Here is a 13,156-nt window from a genome sequence, read left to right on the forward strand (position 1 = left end):
CAACACCACACCGGATCTAGCTAGCCCGGAAACAAAACAACAGGCCCGCCGCACACACTTGTTTGGGCTTGCGAGCCGGCCAAAGAGTAGGAGGCTAACGTTACGTTTTGAGTGGATGGCGAGCGCGAGACGCCGAAATGATGCCAATAAGATTCTGAATGGAAAGTTTGCTTTTAAAAAGTTGCCAAACGGTTCCATTGACAAGACCAAAGTGATCTGTGTGTTTTGTCGTTGTGAACTGAGCTATCATCGCAGCGCGTCCAGTCTGAAATACCACTTGATGGCCAAGCACACAGCTGATGCAAATTCTCCGCCCCCTTGTCAAAGCCAGGCGACAAAAGCACAAAGCAAGCTGATCCACTTTTCCATGTTGATAAGAGCATTCAAAGGAGAAAAAATAATGGGACAAAAAGAAATCTAGGTACATTTAGAAAAGATAAAAATGTGCGATTAATTGCGAGTTAACTAAGACATTAATGCGATTAAATATTTTAATCGTTTGACAGCACTAGTACAAACATTCATGATCCCCAGAGAATAAAGCCTATTGACTTTGGTGATCCCCTGACGTTCACTCTAGCGCCACCAGGAGCTTGACTTTTGTTTTTTTTAGTAAAATATCTTGACAACTATGGGATGGATTGGCATGAAATTTGAAACAGATATTCATGGTGCTCATGAATGAATCCTAATGACTGTCTTGTTTGATGGTGAAAGGGCAATTATCTCTTCACATTTTAAAGAGTATGCAATATAACGCTCTGTTTGATGTCTTAACACAAAGACCTCATCAAAAGTCAAAAACGTTTTCTTTTCAAGAATTGTGAAATATTGTCATTATGGTTACCATTTACTGCTTAAAGATAATGATAAACTGTCTCCTATGAGGCTAATTGACTGCAGGGCAAAATGAAAGCAGCCCCTCCCTCTAAGCACTGTTAACGAAGATGTGTTAATCACCCCAGTTTAAAAAGGGAGTTGATGCAGAGTACGTTCCCCTAATGCATCTCATTTAGCAGAATGGCATTTTTATGGGAGCCTGACAATATTGTGGTGAAAGGAGACCTGCTGCATTAGAATCAACAATTGCTGTGAGTGGATCAGTGGTGTGTGATCTCAGAAGACTGCAGCCAGTGAGTTCACAGTCTTGATCGTTTTTACCTCCGTTTCAACCAAAACCAAACTCAGAATTCTTAAAACGCACACAAAAAAAGATTTAAAAAAAATTCTGGGCTTCTCACCACCTACAAAACAAGGTATCTTTCTCATAAAGAACAGCCTCCCCAAATAGTTGCATCAGTCTCTGTCATACGAGTCCTGCAAATAGCTCCCATTTCAATCAAAAAGGTCAAATCTGTGTGATTTTCTCAAATGATGAAAACAAGTCCAAGGGTGTGGCACAGATATCAGATGATTGATTTACTTACTAAAAAGGTGATAATGAAAAATAAAAAAGCCCTATAACTTTACAGGAAATTAGATTTGATTAGAATTTAATGTTGGCTATTGTTTTTTTAATTTATGTAAATTAAAATTAGGTGTTAGATACAGAGACATTTATTCCAATTCCTGCTCTGTAACAATTCAATTGTGACAGAGAAATTCAGTGCCAGTTATTACTATCACAGAAAACTAAATAATGAATCCAGAGATATTAAATAGCCCAACAGGAACTTACTATAATTTACTATACTAATGTACAGTAGCTATGTATTATTTATAGTTTATTAGTAGTAGCATGGTTATAGTATTTGAACCAAAATGACGAAGTACTTGCACTTATTAATTATTAATGCTACCGAGAGCTTGGTGGCATCGAGGTCTTGAGGATTTTTAAACTGTTTACAATTCTGACAGAAATTAACAGACGTCCCTCACTGCTTTCAAAGCTTCAATTGCCTTAAAGGCAACAAACTCAACATTATGTGACAATTCCTTATTTGTGAAGATCAACAGAGAAAAGTGCAGCACTAAAAGGGCAGCAAACAAGACTTATATTCAAGAGTGCAATAGTGTCATCGTAAAAATGTTCATATATCAGCAGTTAATCTAGTATGATACCCCTACTTCTCTTTAGTTCATTCATATACCATGTTTCTGATATTGATATATGATGATGATGATATATATGTAAATAGGACGTTTCATTCACACACAATAAGATCAGTCTATAGATTGGAGCAACTAACAACTTTCATGATTGGTAAATCTGTTGATAATTTTTTCGATAAATTTTGTATTGAACTGAAGGTCAGAAAGTAGTAAAAAATGCCTATTACAATTTGGTGAGAAGGGGATTTCTTCAAAATCAAAAAAAATATTCAAGTTACAATGATATAAAACAGAGAAAAGCAGCAACTTCATATATGAAGAACTGGAACCAGCTACATGTAATGTTTGCCATTTTCTTTTCTTAATACACGTTTTAAACAAATAATGAAATATCAAAATAGTTGTCACTTTTTGTTCTGCTGTTTTAGATATAATGAATTGATCATCTCAGTCCTACTATAGACCAGTAATTGAGCATAACGTTAGTTAAGGCAGGCCACAAGGTGAGCTCACATCCCAGCTACATCAGCTGATGGATCAGCTGATTCCCTTCTATGCATGAAAATGGCAAATCTCATACAGGGCGCCTTATACAGTATAAGCTGCTTTAGCCTGCCTATCCTTGCTGCTTCCTCTGCAAGCCCCTTGCAACCGCCTCTACCCCAACTGCTTCTTTTCATCCCGTGTTTGTTGTCGTTGATGCCTGCTCTCTTCTGTACCCTATCAGAGGTCTTTGCTGCTGCCCTCTGCTGGAGGTGTGCTCTCCCTGCCTTACAGCCAAAATACATTAAGTACGGTTGCGCTACATGTCTGCAGCATGCCAGCAGCAGAGGGCATCCATTATAACTGAAGGTGCTACAATGACCACAGAAGCCGTGCACATCCTCCACCATCTCTATTTTAATGTGGCTGGGCTGGTCTAATTTTTTTTTTTCCTCTGCTTACAGCTATGTGGCCAAGGTCCAAAATTAACACTCGCCAGGTGCCAAATGTAAGAGAGCTATCCGCCACACGGCGGGTAAATGTTTGTACCAAAATAATTCAGTTTTTCAGTCTTCATTTTGGAGAAGCTGCTTCCTTCTGTTCCTCTGCTGTCGGAGCTTCGTGGGGGGCGGGCCTACACAAACATACACTGACGCGCACACACACACACACACACACACACCCACCGGAACACCAGCCACAATGTCACTTATGTTTACAGATAGCTAGCGTTTACCTCAGGCTAATTAATTAGCCGGTATGTGGTGAGTTTTGGCAGGAGTGAGCCAGCCTTCCAAAAGACAACACAATGAAATTTGTATAAGTTGTGTCATTACATGCAGAGATGTAATGTGGCTAAGTACAATTACAATACAAAGTATAATTTTGAGGAAAAGTGCCAAACCGAAGGTTACATTGAATAACATGATTGTATTGAATTTATTTTTAATTAATTCGGTTTTTGATGTTTGTTTTTGCAGTTTCAATGAACAAAAAGGAATTGCTGTTGATCAACATACAGGAATGAAAAGCAGGCCAAATAGTTTAGGCACTATATAGCAGAGGTGATGAAACAACATCAGAGAGAATCTGAAAACCCCAAATTTCTCTTTATTACAGCAGATAGCATATTTAGGAAAAGTCAGGGCAGGAGGTAAACTGCAGTAACAACGATGGAGTAATTTACAATTTCAAATCACAATACCCAATGGCGTCAGCTCTGGCAGTTCAAAAAAATTATTAAAAAACCTCAGTGTACCAGAGGCAATGCCCCTCAGCAAAGTAACCTTGTTGTCCATGATTCCATGTATTCACGTGGAAGGGCAGGGAGGTCCCAGAACAGAGCCATACCAAATATCTTACTGCAAATCGAAATAAAAGATTTCTTTGACTAAAGTAGTCCCGACTTGAAATTTAAGCACCGAAGTAAGACGCATTTGGCCAGGTTGTAACTCAAAAATGTAAAATTCTGTAGCTTGACTAAAAAGATATGGTTACCATATACACCTAGCAAAGATTTGTCAGAATGCACAAAGACATTTTTGTGGTATTAAACTTTAAGGAGACACAGCATTTCTGATTCTGACAATGCATTTCCCTCTTTGCAAACAAAGGTTAGGAGAGGGGCTGAAATCCTCCGTTCAACCTCAAAACGTGTAGTGTATGCTAATCAAACCATCTTCATTTGAAGAGCATCCTGACTCTTGCAAAGCTTTAATCCATGACGTCTTGCTCTGAACATTATCTAATAATTGGCACATTCTCCTGGTGAGAATGGGCCTGCCATCTCTTTCCCCACCATGACAGTGTAATGGATTGCTATGCACATTCCATGTGGCTTTGAACTTATCTTCTCCCCCCCCCCCCCCCAACTAAATTCTTAGTTGCCTCCCACCTCTCTCTGTATGGAAATGTGGTACATCACATTATTTCACCCCACTGCTTATTGCTTCAGGGTATGTACAATAAAGTTAAAGATTAATTTCATGGGCTGCTATTTACATGATGTTTACCCTGAAATAACACGGTAAAAGAAGGATCATTATATTATATAATAATATAAAATAATATAAATTGTAGCATTTGCTCTCATGGGCCTGATGGCAAATTATTAAACATTTTCACAGTGACCTAGCACACATAGGATACTCCCATAACCTTAGCTCGCAGGCAGGGTGAGGAAAGACATGCGCTCCCTTGATTTCTTAATCTCACATACTGGGCTGCACTAGACGCCAGCAGACCAGCAGATGGGCAATTCTGCACACTGGGTTTTTCAGGTCAGTGGAGAAACAGTACACACAGCAGGTTATACAGAGAAGTGTTTGGGGGCAGTAAGAGGTAAACATCAGCCTTTTTCCCTGCTTAGTAAACTAACAGCTCCAAGCATCAACACTGCCTCAATAGCCTATGTTTGAGACCTGCTGATTGCAGGCACCACCACAGGCCTTTTTCAATAGACATTTTTTCTTCTTAATTATTTTTGCTTTCAGCCTCCTGAAGTTTTTATCACACATGGATGTCCACCCTAAAATATAATTTTATTGTGAAAAAAATATAAAAGCAAGTAACAATTTATCCTAAAAAATCTGCACATATGCAACTGTTTTGCATTAGCAATTTTTAATTGACATATTGACAAAATGCTAATAGTTAACGTCACAATTTCGGAGATCTCCGTTTCGTTCTCTTTGGCAGCACCGATGGCGATAAGTGCTAATTGCAGCCGTTTAAAAAAAAAAAAATCTCACTTTCACTTGTTTTTGAAGTTTCAACGTCTGTAGTCATCGCTCTTTTCTTTGTTCAGCCATAGAAACCTCGCAGAGACCGGAAAAAAACAGTACACCACTTCACACACAAGTGAGTTGAAGAGTGATTCTGTTGGTGAGCTCCATACACTCTCTGGTGGACCAACCACTGCTAGGCACTGCTTGTGATTTTTAAGTAAATTTTTTGTACTTAAGTACAGTTTACTACTTTAGTACTTTAGTTTACAGTTTAGTACTTTTACTTGAGTACAATATTCTAGTACTCTTTCCACCTCTGGTGCTTCTTAATGATCATTACCATCCACCAGTTCAAATGCTCTTCAAGGTATGTGAGTATGATGGTATGAACAACCCCCTCGCCTCATCTGCCCACTTGGTTTAACTCTCATCGTTAATCTAATTTAATTCCCAACCAGCCAGTTCCTGTACATCTTAATAAATCATTTGAGGATATAATTGATCTAAACGTTGTTTCACTGATCTCGGATTGGGCTGGCTAATCCCCCTGGCGTGTACCACTCGTGAAAAAGAGAAGTCCAAATCAACCTGAGGGAGTCAAGGAGCCCAAAAGACATCAGTTAGCCCGAGATAAGGCTTCTCCTCCCTGTGCCCACTTATAGCATTCCCACCTCCCTGGGCACATACTCTCGCCTTGCCTCTAAATCAAACAGTGAGGCCTTTTATTAATAGCCTGTCAGCAGAGTTAACATTTATTTCACGTGTATTCATCTGAACAGGCTTTACAAATGGCCTGGTGCTTGTGAACCTGCTCTTGAAAAATTAGCCTTGTTTTATACCCCTCTCCTCATGAATTTCAATGACTAAGAGAATGTACAGCTATGTGTCTACCTAAATGAGGTTTTCTGACTTAGGGTTAAAAAAAAAAGAAAAAAAGAAAAACTGCTATATTTAGACTGCTCAGAAATATCACAGCATGTGTAGTTTGGTAAATATTTGAGGAAATATCATGGGGTTGAGGCTGTTGTGATAGTAGTTAAGCTTACTAAACCCAAGGTAAAACTGCAGATTATCAAAGAACCTCAATCAGTAACTATAAGATCTATGAGGAAAAAAATGCTTTAAATAGCTGCATTGTATCTCAAGTGGTATGTACAGACGTTACACACTGCCAGTTGTTTATTGTTGACAGACCACCAGAGACATACAGTACTGTAAGGGTTTGAAAACGAAGGTGCAAGAGGAGGGAAGTCACACAGGAGCCCTAGTTCCACTATAGAAGATGCCATCAAGAGTTATCTAGTAGAGATCTCCCTAAACATAAGTGAAACTGACAGAACCTCTCTACAGAATTTATGGTGGCCCATTATTTCCTTCATTCATTTTGTGAATACCAAGTGTTCTCCCAGCATTAGCACTTCCAGAGAGAAACCTGGTGTGCTGACACAAATTGATTGCTGGAGCGAGGAGACAATCTATTTCTTTCTCTAAACTGATAGCAAAGAATGGCAGGATGAGAACAGTGGGATGTGTACACACACACACACAGAGAGAGAGAGAGAGAGAGAGAGAGAGAGAGAGAGAGAGAGAGAGAGAGAGAGAGAGAGAGAGAGAGAGAGAGAGAGAGAGAGAGAGAGAGAGAGAGAGAGAGAGAGAGAGGAGAGAGAGAGAGAGAGGAGAGGAGAGAGAGAGAGAGAGGAGAGAGAGAGAGAGAGAGAGAGAGAGAGAGAGAGAGAGAGAGAGAGAGAGAGAGAGAGAGAGAGAGAGAGAGAGAGAGAGAAAATGAGTGGGAGAAAGGACGATGTGCAAAGTTTTGCAACAACTTCCCATTTTCAAAAACAAACATGTCAATGAAAGTGTTTTGCATTGCTGATCCATTCAGTGATAGTGCTGTACCTAACAGAATTTCAATCATAAATACATTCCCACACATTTCAAAGTCAATGCAATGAGTTTAACTTTAGGGTAAGGTTTTTTTTTTTTTTACTTATTTCTTACTATTAATATTGTAACAGTTACAGGCACTTTTCATAAGTGTGACTATGAATCCATATTTAATACCAAATCAATGAATTAAGTTTCTATTGTTGTGTCATGAATACAACTATGCTCTTCCCGCAATGGCTGATCCAGAGTGCCACAAATACATTTTTAAAATAAAAATATTTTCAAAGCATTTCAGGCCTTCATGTTTAAAACAAAACATGCATAAAACACTAAAAATAAAATGTACAATTAGATGGAGAAATCAGAAATGACTGTCTTTGGCTTCTTTTCCATAGTCTGGTCCTACCAGACTCTCGTACATTTCATTTGTACAGAGAGTCTGGCCTCTCTCCATTGACAAGTGTTAACTTCCTTGAAGGTGGGTACTCTGTTGAAGTTTAAAACTATTGGATCTGCCCAGAGCCACTCTGGATCTGCCATAACCAATCACTAACATTTGGTCGTGACGTTGGCTTAGCATCGCTAGCGTTCGCCTTAGCCAACTCCTTAACCACTAACGGAGCGAGCTGGAAAATCTAACTTTTCCCGAACCCTGTGAGGATGAGGGCCGCAACATCATGGCCACCAACAAAACTCAGTTAAGATTGTTCTTGCTCAGGCTTTAACTTCTGGATATTCGGCAGCGTTGCCACAACGGACCGAATGGCTTCGCTCGCATCTTTCTCCACCGCCATTACAGAACTACAACTCAAACTACCGCATGACCTCAACGTCATCGTTCGCAGCCACGCCCTCTGTTCGCTGATTGGACCGGTAAAGATTTGACTGGAGAAAACCCGTGAATATACCGCAAACCCAGACGGAGTACTGAAGGAAAATGAAAATTGAGAGGAAGTACGTAAGAGGGAGGAGCCAGGCTATCTTTTCCAAGCTTGTGAGACAAAGTTAGCAAACTTAAACATCAAAATTGAAAACCATTCCAATATTTGATAGAGAACATTTCAGGGTTGTGTCGAGCCATTCCATGAAAAATTGTCACACTTAAATTGCTCTTAGTGTGTACAATACAAAAGCGGATATGGGAGTTACTACCCGCTTTCCCAAATCACACAACTTGCAAGTACAATCAGTTTCCTTCCCAAATAATACAGTATTTGAATCTGCCAACCTCAATAGCCAACTGTGCAACTTAAGATCTTTGGTTTCTATGTAAGCAAGATGTAACATGATTTAGGGCCATGTCATTTAGTTTTGACAATGCATTTCCAAAACCTTTTCTTTAGACTTGAAATAAAGCTTACTTTGAATGGAGTTTACATATTATTCCTGTAGATATACAACATAGCCTTCTCAAATCTTGAGTAAAATTCTTAAGCCTACAGAGAACCATGTGAGTTGGCCACTCCACATTGTTTCTTCTATCCTCTGCTAATTTGATCAGGTGCTTCCATAGTTGGATCATTTCTGTTGTACTTACCCTGGTACTCAGCCCATGTCTCACTTAATTGCCAGTGTAGAGAAATTGATGAACCCCAGAAAACATCATAGTTTTATTCTGTAGTCTAAAATTTTAGATTTAAAGCCCCATATCCCTGTAGCATAATTCAAAATAAGGGAGACACACACATCATAAAGTTGGATATATGTATTATAACCAAGGTCATTATGATGTGTTAATGTATGTATATCTGTCTCTTCAGTGGGGATGGACAATGAATGTTTATGCAGGGATCAAAGCACTGCCAGTTCAAAACAGCATCCAGCAACATACCTTTGACATCATCGTCAAATACGATTATTCAATCAATGTCACAAGAGATTTAAAATATCTTTACAGCATCACTTCCTTGGTTTCAGAGCCAACTGTCTTTTGGAGAGCACTAATCTCCATTCTCCATTCTTTATGTATATGACAGCACAGGTAAAGCTGCAGAGCCAATACATTTGTCCTTCAGTACATGACACTGTACTCTTACTAATGAGCCATTTAACAGCACTGTGAAGGGAACAGCAGTTAAATAAAAAAGGTCCCTCCGAGATTGGGTAAGAACGTGTCAAAACTGGAAGAGACAGTAATATTTCATATTGACAGAAGGAAGAATGAATAATGAGTGGTTTTGCGGCTGTTTCAACGTAAGGCTAATCTCAACATTCCCTTGTCATCTCTCCCTGGAGGGGTAGCGCTACTTGCACATAATGCTGCAAACTCAAATCATAGTTACATCCACCAGGACTGCTAATATGCTTCACATTATCCTAACTTACTGTTATATGGCAAGATAGATGATTAATTTATTGTCTGATTGGCTAAAAAAAAAACAACAGTTGTCTGACACAACACACCACACTGCATCTAAAGAATTATTTGTGACTATAATGAAGATTAATTGACACTCAATATTTAAATACACCCTAAGCCATATTTCTGCCTCCTACCTAAGCTATTTTTAACCATTCCTCCAAGAAACACCTGGAGGTTTGAACCAGAGAACCCGTTTTTGTGGTTGAGTATTCATGAGCAGAAGTAGGAAGTGCTCTCCAATGGGACTTAACTCTGTGATCAACAGTCTGTCAGGCATTGTCAATGTGAGCTGAGAGCTCAGGGGACATAGTTAGGTTTCCATTACAACACAAGACTTGCATTCAAAACTAACGATCTCAGAAGAGCCAAAGCATATGGAGAACGAACAGAAAATGCTACCATTGGAATGCCACAGATAGCGGTCCCAGATGTTGAAAGTCAGTTGTCATTTCAGCTGACAAATTCATGCAGAAACTTCAGTCTTCAAGTAGGGGTAGGGGGTGGGGGGGATCTAATTCCATCATAAATATTTCCCTCTGACTCCCAAACTCATCAGTGACACAGAGTGCCCTATTACTGCTAAAACTGAATGCATGAAAAGTTAGGAAAAGGAAAACATTTAGAACTACCATATGATTTACCAATAACTGTTAATGACCTCATCTCTAAAATAACTTGTTTTGATAGCTCAGTTTTCCAATCAATTCAATTACAGTACAACAAAATCAGAGCAGAATACAGAAAATATTGATCCTTTATAGCAGCATTTTCACAAAAGACCAAAATACAAAATTGTATTATTCTTTCTTGAATGGGCTTTTGTCCGGCTAAATATTTTGAAATATCAGAAATGAAATGTTGTCAGAGACAAATAAAATAGAACAGAATTATTTTATTATCAGTGCAAAATGAAATTAAGTAGCATGGTGGATAATGGTGCATTAGCATATTTAAAAAAAAAAAAAAAAAAGTCTGGTGTGTTGAGTCTGGTGGCTCTGAAGAGAGCATAGATAAACAGCTTCAGTTCCCTTTTGAAAAGGGCTGTCTGACAGCAAGATAAAGAGGTGAACATTTTTTAAATATAGTGTACGCTTAAAGAGATACTTTTGTCATGACTTTGTGTCATGACAGTGTGTGGCGATGAACGGTCTCCCTTCTTGGCACAAGCTATCAGTTCGGACGCAAAGTGATACTTCTGGTACAAAGGAATCAGACTTTATAGCCAAGGTATGTGGTTATTATATGCCGGCTACGAACAAATCAGACTGCTTGATTTGAGCTACCTGTTTTATTATTGGGAATAAATACGTACGGAATATACAAAAGGTGCAGTTGGAATGTAAACATTTGTGCAGTGTTCTATACAAAGAAATAGAATGAGAGTTGTTGTGTACGTAGATCCATAACCTCCCCCTCCCTTGCTTTATCGGAGTAAAGCGGTCTCCTAAGCCCCTCCCCCCACAAGGGAGAATGAATGCGTGTGCATGAGCAGTGATTGACACGCAGTTAGACACCCCACCCCTGGCCCTGATTGGTGCATCTGAACAGGGAGCTGTGGATTTTTGCAAATCGCATTACAGGCTGGAGGTGGTGCCAGAGGAGGCAGATTACCTGCTTCATGTAGTTCTACTCGAACATAGGGTCAGTTTCAGCAAATATGACAGAAAGATAGTTTTATAAGTCTTATCTACTGCACCTTTAATTATTATTGGTGATTAAACTATGTTAGAAAAAACACGTTAGATAATGACTTCCAGAAAATTGCATACAGTAAAATGAAGACTGGTCCCACAGTGTTCAACTTGACCCGACTCTGACACTGCTGCTTCATTTAACTGCCTGGAAAAACTACTATGATGGCCTGTTCATCAGCCACAATCCATTTTTTTATTTGCATGGGCTACTTGTCCCATTTACTCACTACAGTCACATTTAAAGCAGATAAAATTAAGGACCACTGTCAGTCAACTGTGGGTAATGCATTAGGCATCATGGCTTGCCCTAACTACTAGTAATTTATGTAGTACTCCATTTTGAGAGCCAGACATTGGAAAATGCAGAAAGAAAGACAGCCTAAAAAGAAATTAAAGAAGAAGGAGGCCTGGCAGCAGTAAAACTGACAGCCTGGCATGCAAATGTGCACATCTATCTTACTGGGGAACACTGAGTGTGCTTTATCTCATCTCGAAGGAGCAGTTCATCTCAGCTAGACAGCCGTTTGGATGCACTAGACTTAAAAAGCAGGGGCTCTAAATTGGATAGCAATTGTGGAACTGTACAAATGCTCACCTCAGATGGCCTCCTCTGCACTTAGAACATGTACAGATGTTACAGTTTCCATTTCACGTGATTGCTGTGGTAATGTCATGGTAGTGCCGTGGCAGCAGTTAAGGGGGGGTGAAAGAATGTATCCAGTAGTAGCTGCAGTGTGCACCCACAACCACCGGGCAGCACATGTGAGCAGTCCAGATGCAGTCGGTAGACGGAGGAACAGAGAAACGGCATGAAATCAGCTGATTAACTTCCGCAATACACGGTAGATGTTTTTGTTGTTGCTGCCACCCATCTCAACCGGTTCAATGCACAGGCTTAGCAGCACGGGCAGAGAAGGCTACATGCAGAGGAACGGCACACGCATGTGTGTGCGCGTGTGTGCCTGCTCCTCTCTGTTGCTTTCTCTTCAGGCACGAATGAATGTGTGGAACAAGTAGGCCTATGTAATTTAGAAAAAAAACCAGAATGAATGAATGAAGAATGGGCAGGTTTTGATATTTCGTTAGAGCTGCTAGTTGTCAACTATTAAATTAATCGGCAACTATTTTGATAATCAATCGGTTGGAGTAATTTTTTTATGAAATAAATATAAAAAATTCCCCGATTCCAGCTGTTTAAATGTAAATATTTTTTGTTAACCAGAATTGTTACGGCAACAGTGACATGAACCGAACCGTGAATTTTGTGAACCGATCCACTCTTATTTTACACACTAACAGAAATAAAAATAAATCAAATCAACACAATTCACTAACTTCCCAATAACAAGAGCACATACAGGCTTTTCATGAAGCTTTTGTTTTCTTACAGTGCAAGAAAAACAAAAAAACTTATCTGTATATTAACTTATGCGCCCATTAAATTGCTGATTTTCTCATCAGTAGCAGTCAACTACTTAAATATGAAAACACCTCTCAAAAGTGCCCCCCAGTTTTAATTAGTTTGCATACATTTTTATGTATCTTCACAAATGATAACTGTTATGGACAGACAAAAGCAGCAATTGCACTCAACTACTTCACCAATAATTCTCAGCACTGAGTCTTACCTGTTCTAAAAGAAAGCCTTCACATGGAGCCTTAGTCACTTCTGTCAGCATCCCTGTCCATCCTCTGTTTTCTGTCTGTACACATAAGGAAGAAAAGAAGACAGACGTGAAGAGACAACAGCAACACAGCACAGGCAATAAAGGCTCTGGAAAAGCTCCTGTGCAGCCCCTCTGTTTTGTTTACTTGAGCTTCATCAAGAGATTCAGCAAGAGGCAGCCGTGAAGGCGACGTATTAAAACGATTTGAGCTGTGGGTAGCAGCGGCCAGATCTGGTCTAGCAGGCTGTAAAACACCTGGGAAAGTCCCAGAGGGCAGTGTGGGGT

The 13,156-nt window shown here is 39.5% G+C and overlaps 1 protein-coding gene across 2 annotated transcripts in view; it reads right to left on the bottom strand.

The window, feature by feature from the left end:
- inpp4b (inositol polyphosphate-4-phosphatase type II B) overlaps positions 1-11,980 on the bottom strand; it is a 258,561-nt gene extending 246,581 nt beyond the window's left edge. For both annotated transcript variants that reach the window (XM_031277069.2, XM_031277067.2), the window contains exon 1: positions 11,800-11,980. The gene's annotated coding sequence lies outside the window, so the exon portion shown is untranslated. The remainder of the gene's footprint in view (positions 1-11,799) is intronic.
- Positions 11,981-13,156: the final 1,176 nt, after the last annotated feature.

This window comes from Sander lucioperca, chromosome 4 (genome assembly GCF_008315115.2).
Source record: "Sander lucioperca isolate FBNREF2018 chromosome 4, SLUC_FBN_1.2, whole genome shotgun sequence".
NCBI classification, from domain to species: Eukaryota; Metazoa; Chordata; class Actinopteri; order Perciformes; family Percidae; genus Sander; species Sander lucioperca.